Below are 6,133 nucleotides of genomic sequence, written 5' to 3'. Positions count from 1 at the left end.
GTAACTAGATCACCACTGAATTGAATAAAATTCAATAAACTTTGCGTAAGCTATCTTCAAATTAATTTAAACTTTGTTACTTGTTCAAGGTATTTTGGTCTAAATACATGTTGAGTGGCATTTATGACACTTTATTACGCTCCGTAAAGCTTTGAATTGGTGTAATTGTACTCAAGTTGTTGGTATTTTAATGTGTTTTCTAGTGTTTTTGCATTTTCTGGAAATATCTAGGTAATGAGGTGAATTAGCATTATTTTGTAGCTAATTTCATGTTAAGGTGGTGTTGGAATAAAAGCTCTTGGAAAGCCGGCTCAATTCAGCAAGAAAATGAAGAAATCCGACGTTGATCCAGGAAGTCAGCGCGCCCGCGTTGTAATAGCGCACGGCCGCGCCCAAAGTCCATAAACTCAGCGCGCCCGCGCTGGTCAAGCACGCGGCCGCGCCAGGTCGAATCCAAAAGATTTCTACTCTGCATGGGGCTGCTATATATACATAATTAAGTTTATTTTTCAAAAGAGACATATCAGAGAGCAAGGAGAAGGAGTAAAGAAGGCTGTTTTAGCACAATTCAACCAAGGCGAGGAAGACCTAGTTTTAACTTGTGATTCTTTTTTTAAGTCATAACGTTGGATGCTAGCTTTCTTATTCTTGAACTTATACTCTTGTGTTATACTTTATTTATTATTCGTTTATAAAGACTAAGTTTATTATACCATACTTTCATCAGAACCCACATTGATGATGAGTCCGATTATGGGCTAATCGTTATCGTGGGGTTCTAGTGGATTTATTTATGAATTTCTTTAGTTGATTTGTTTCGATGCCTTAGTGTGTGGTGATTGTTTGATAACCTAGTATTGGTTGTGCTTATTCGTCTTATGAGCGTCGTGAACTTATAAGATAGCTTGTTAATTCTTAATGGAGCGAAAGTGAATTTAAGGGTTTATAACTTGTCATGCTAGAATAGGTTCATGTGTATTTGTTATGCATGATTCGTAGGTAATTTTAACCATCTTACTTGCCCTATATAATCTCTATAGATAACTTGTGCATTAAACCGTTATTTTGTCAAATTCTATAGACATATAGGGTCTCAATATAATTGGTGTCTATTCAGCTTCTATCTATTTTATGGAGGTCTGGTAATATGGTATTCATACAACGAAAGTTGGCAGTTATCAGTTTTGTGTTATCTGATTAGTGTCATCACCATTACATGCTAAGGTTAAGAAAGAAAAGACTTTTGAATGAAGCCTTTAATGAAGTTAGAATCCCATGTTGTCATATATATTAAATCAACCATTCTTATTCTCTTAGTTATATTTGTTAGTTTAAATCTTAGTTATAAAACAATCTCAATCTGTTAATCGTCTTAGCATTGAATAATAGTCATATCATTGTTGCATAAGTGCATAAATTATAAAGTTAACCTAAACCAGTCTCTGTGGGAACGAATCTAATTTATATCTTATACTACTTGCAAACGCGTATACTTACGTGAATTTTAGCACGTGAATTTTAGCGCGTATACTTAAGTTGGTGTTTTGGACTCAAGTTGTTGGTTTTTTTAATATGTTTTTGCGTTATTGCATTTTAGGCATCAGTTAAATGAAGAAAGGAGCTTTTCAAGAAAATATGCCGAAAAGAGATCATAATTGGAAGCCTAGGACATTCTAAAGTTATAGAGAATCTCGTTAGCTTCATGTGGGCAGTTGAATCGCCTAATTCTGATGAGCAGAACTCAAGATATGGCTAAAAGAAGAATTGTTAGAAGAATTCCAGAAGGTCAGCGCGGCCGCGCTGCTGAAATCACTATTTCAGTCCGGTCGTGCCCGAAAACAGCGCGCCCGCGCCTGGTTTCTACCCCAGAATCCTGATTTTAGTCGAAATTGAAGATTTTGAAAGTCCTGGTCATTCTGGAGCCTATATGTACCAATAAAAAGATGTTTTTAACAACAAGGAGGCCTGAGAGAGCAATAAGAAGACCTATAGAGCACGAGAAGGCTACGAAGAAGAATCTTTTTATTTTCTTTAATATAGTTGATACTTGGATGCTTGTTTTTGATTTGTCTTTGAACCCTAGTACTCTTATATTGTTAATTATCATGCTTTCATTGGAACCCATGATGATGATGAGTTAGATTATGAATTAATCGTTATCGTGGGGTTCTAACGGATTTATTTATGGATTTCTTTAGTTAAAGTGTTTCGATATCTTGGTGTGTGCTGATTGTATGATATCCTAGTATTGGTTGTGCTTATTCGTCTTATGAGCATAGCTAACATATAAGATAGCGTGTTAATCTCTATTGAAGCGACAGTGAATATAGAGGTTTAGAACTTGCCATGCTAGCATAGGTTCATGTATTTGTTATGCATGATTCGTTGCCCTATGTAATCAAGAGAGATAACTTGCGCATTAAACCGTTATGTTTTCAATTCTTATAGACATATAAGGACTAAGCATAATTGGTGTCTATTCAACTTCTATCTCTTTTGTGGATGCTTGGTAGTAGGATATTCGTACAACGAAAGTTGGCGTTTACTAGTTTCATGTTATCTAATTAGTGTCATCATCATCACATACTAAGGTTAAGAATGAAAAGGCTATTAAATGAAGTATTTAATGAAGTTACAATTCCATGTTTGTCTCATATAAGTAATTCAACCTCAATTCTCTTAGCTAATGCTATTTAGTATAATCTCTTAGTTTAATCCAAACCCAATTGTCTTAGCATTGAGCGATAACTATACATTATTGCATAGGTGCATAAATTGAACTTAACCTAAAGCAGTCTCTGTGGGAACGAATATGATTTATATCTTATACTACTTGCGAACGCGTATACTTGCGTGTATTATTAGCGCGTGTTAACGTCCTAACATTTAGCGACTAACAAGTTTTTGGCACCTCTGTCGGGGACTCGGTGTTAATTTTTAGTTTATGTGTTGTCATTAGTGGTCTTTAAAGTTCATTGACTCGGACATTGTTACTTATCTGTTTCCTTGTCTTATTTCAGGTACTCTAGCGAGCGTGTATGCTTACGCGTTCGCGGTCTCGTAAGAGAACTCTGGATAAATCCGAGGAAGAAGTTGTAGTGGTTTGAAGGGAAGTTTTTGAGGACGAAGAGAAGGTAGAAAAAGAAAAGAAAATCGAGGAACCAGCTTTAATACTGATGGGAGATCAAACATAAATTCCTAAGGCTTTGATGGACTATTCTCAGCCTAAGATCAATGATATTCAGTCAAGCATCATCAGACCAGCCATTTCGGCTAATGCTTTTGATATCAAGTCAAGCACGATTCAGATGATACAAAACTCAGTTCAGTTTGGGGGTTCTCCTATTGAAGACCGCAACATGCACATTAGGGATTTCATCGAGATCTGCGACACTTTAAAGTTCAATGGTGTGACTGAAGATGCTATTAAGCTTCGACTTTTCCCATTCTCTCTGAGAGATAAATCAAAGTGTTGGTTACATTCTCTACCACCATGGTCTATCACCACATGGGAGGATCTGGCTCAAAAGTTTCTCAATAAATTCTTCCCTATGGCGAAGACTGCTGCAATCAAGAATGCTCTTACTCAGTTTTCTCAGCAAACTGGTGAATCTCAGTGTGAGGCTTGGGATCGATAGAAGGAGATGCTAAGAAATTACCCACACCATAGCATGCCTGATTGGATGATTATAAACTGTTTTTATAATGGATTGGGTGTTACTTCTAGACCCATGCTCGATGCAGCATCAGGAGGAGCCTTGTGGGCTAAGACCTACAATGAAGCTTATGAATTAATTGAACTGATGGCTGATAATGAATACAAGAATCCTTATCAGAGACTGACTCAGGGAAAAGTAGCAGGAATTATGGAGTTGGATGCAGCAACTGCTATAGCTGCCCAACTTAAGGCTTTAACGATGAAGGTGGACACTTTGGCCAATTATTGAGTTAATCAAATCAATAGTGTCTGTGAGCTTTGTGCTGGTGCCCATGAGGTTGATCAGTGTGCTATTTCTAGTGAATCAACTCAGTTCATGAGCAATTTTCTGCTATCGCAGCAACCTGTTCCAGCCACCTATCATTCCAATAACCGCAATCATCCTAATTTCAGCTGGAGCAACGCTCAGAATGCGGTTCAACAACCTTATCAGCCGTACTCAGCCATGTAGTAAAACCCCCTGGTTTTCATAAACCGCAATATACACCAAGAAAGCAACCTCAGCTGCAATAAGCTAATGAAAAATCTGAATTAGAGTGGTTGAAGCTTATGTGCAAGAGTCAAGCTGTTTCTATCAAGACCTTGGAAAATCAAATTGGACAAATTATTAATGTCTTGCTAAATCGTCAACCTGGTACATTACCTAGTGACATTAAAGTGCCACGAAAGAGGGAAGCTAAGGAGTATGTAAAGGTAATCACTTTGAGGTCTGGAAAGGTTGCGAATCGCGAAAAAACTCAAGTTTCAAATGAATAAGCTGGGGCTGAAGAAAAAGTAGAGCAGCAGGAAGTAGAAGTGGAACCAAGGAAGACTACTGTTGAGCACACTCCTCCTGAAGGTAGTACAGGGGAGAAACAGATGTATCCTCCACCTCCTTTTCCTAAGCGGCTGCAGAAGAAAAAGTTGGATAAGCAATTTGAGAAGTTTCTGGAGGTGTTCAAGAAACTTCATATCAACATACCTTTCGCTGAGGCTCTTGAGCATATGCATAGTTATGCAAAGTTTATGAAGGGTATACTCTCTCGGAAAGTGAAGCTATATGATTTAGAGATTATCGCTCTCACGGAGGAATACAGTGTTGTGCTGTAACAAAAGTTGCCTCCGAAGCTTAAAGATCCAGGAAGCTTCACTATTCCATGCATTAGTGGAAAAGTGTCCTTTGACATATGCTTATGTGACTTGGGAGCTAGCATCAATCTGATGACTTTGTCAATCTTCAAGAAGTTGTATTGTCCTGATCCAAAATCGACTTATATGACTTTATAGTTGGCCGACCATTCTATTACATATCTGTGAGGTATTGTAGAGGATGTCTTGGTCAAGGTTGATAAACTCATCTTCCCTGCTGATTTCGTAATTCTTAATTTCGAGGAGGATAAGAAGATTCCCTTAATTTTGGGAAGACCTTTCTTGGCGACTGGACGAACCTTGATAGATGTGCAGAAGGCTGAGCTTACAGTGCGAGTGCTGGATCATGATGTAACTTTTAATGTGTTCAATGCTATGAAATTTCCTACAAGAAATGAGGAGTGCTTAAAATTGGAGATGGTCGATTATGTGGTTACTTTAGAACTTGATCAATTGTTAAGGACTGATGCCTTAGAGAAGGCCTTGTTGGGGAATTCAGACAGTGAAGATGACGAAGGTGAAGAACAATTGCAATATTTGAATGCTTCTCCCTGGAAGAGGAAGATTGATATGCCTTTTGAATCTCTTGGAATGGAGGAATTAAACAAAGCTCCTAAACGCCTCAAGCCATCTACTGAGGAAGCTCCCACTCTTGAGCTTAAGCCATCACCTGAACATTTGAGGTATGCATTTTTAGGTGATGCATCTACTTTGCCTGTTATTATTTCATTTAACCTTTCAGGTAGCGATGAGGAGAAGCTTTTGAGGATTCTAAGAGAGTTGAAATCGGCAATTGGATGGACCATAGCAGATATTAAGGGAATCAACCCTTCTTATTATATGTATGAAATTCTGCTAGAGGAAGGTAGAAAGCCTTCGGTTGAGCAGAAAAGAAGACTTAATCCAATCATGAAGGAAGTAGTGAAAAAGGAAATTCTTAAGTGGCTGGATGCAGGGATTATTTATCCCATTTCTGACAGTTCTTGGGTGAGTCTAGTTCAGTGCATACCGAAGAAAAGAAGTATCACGGGAGTTGCTAATGAGAAGAATAAGCTCATCCCTACTCGAACAATCACAAGGAATGATCACTTCCCTCAACCTTTCATTGACCAGATACTTGACCGATTGGCTAGTCATGAGTACTACTGTCTTCTGGATGGCTATTCATGTTACAATCAGATTTGTATCGCTCCAGAAGATCAGGAGAAGACTACCTTCACTTCTCCATTTGTTACTTTCGCCTTCAGATGAGTTTCTTTTGGTCTGTGTGGTGCACCAGCTACATTT

The 6,133-nt window shown here is 38.1% G+C and overlaps 1 non-coding gene across 1 annotated transcript; it reads right to left on the bottom strand.

The window, feature by feature from the left end:
* Positions 1-3,566: 3,566 nt before the first annotated feature.
* LOC141662166 (small nucleolar RNA R71) lies at positions 3,567-3,673 on the bottom strand. The gene has a single exon (XR_012550293.1). It is a non-coding gene; the product is annotated as a small nucleolar RNA R71 (small nucleolar RNA).
* Between the last annotated feature and the right edge of the window lie 2,460 nt (positions 3,674-6,133).

Source organism: Apium graveolens, chromosome 5 (assembly GCF_009905375.1).
Source record: "Apium graveolens cultivar Ventura chromosome 5, ASM990537v1, whole genome shotgun sequence".
NCBI classification, from domain to species: Eukaryota; Viridiplantae; Streptophyta; class Magnoliopsida; order Apiales; family Apiaceae; genus Apium; species Apium graveolens.
The sequence above is the reverse complement of the archived record's forward strand: the minus strand, read 5'-3'. Positions and strand labels throughout refer to the sequence as shown.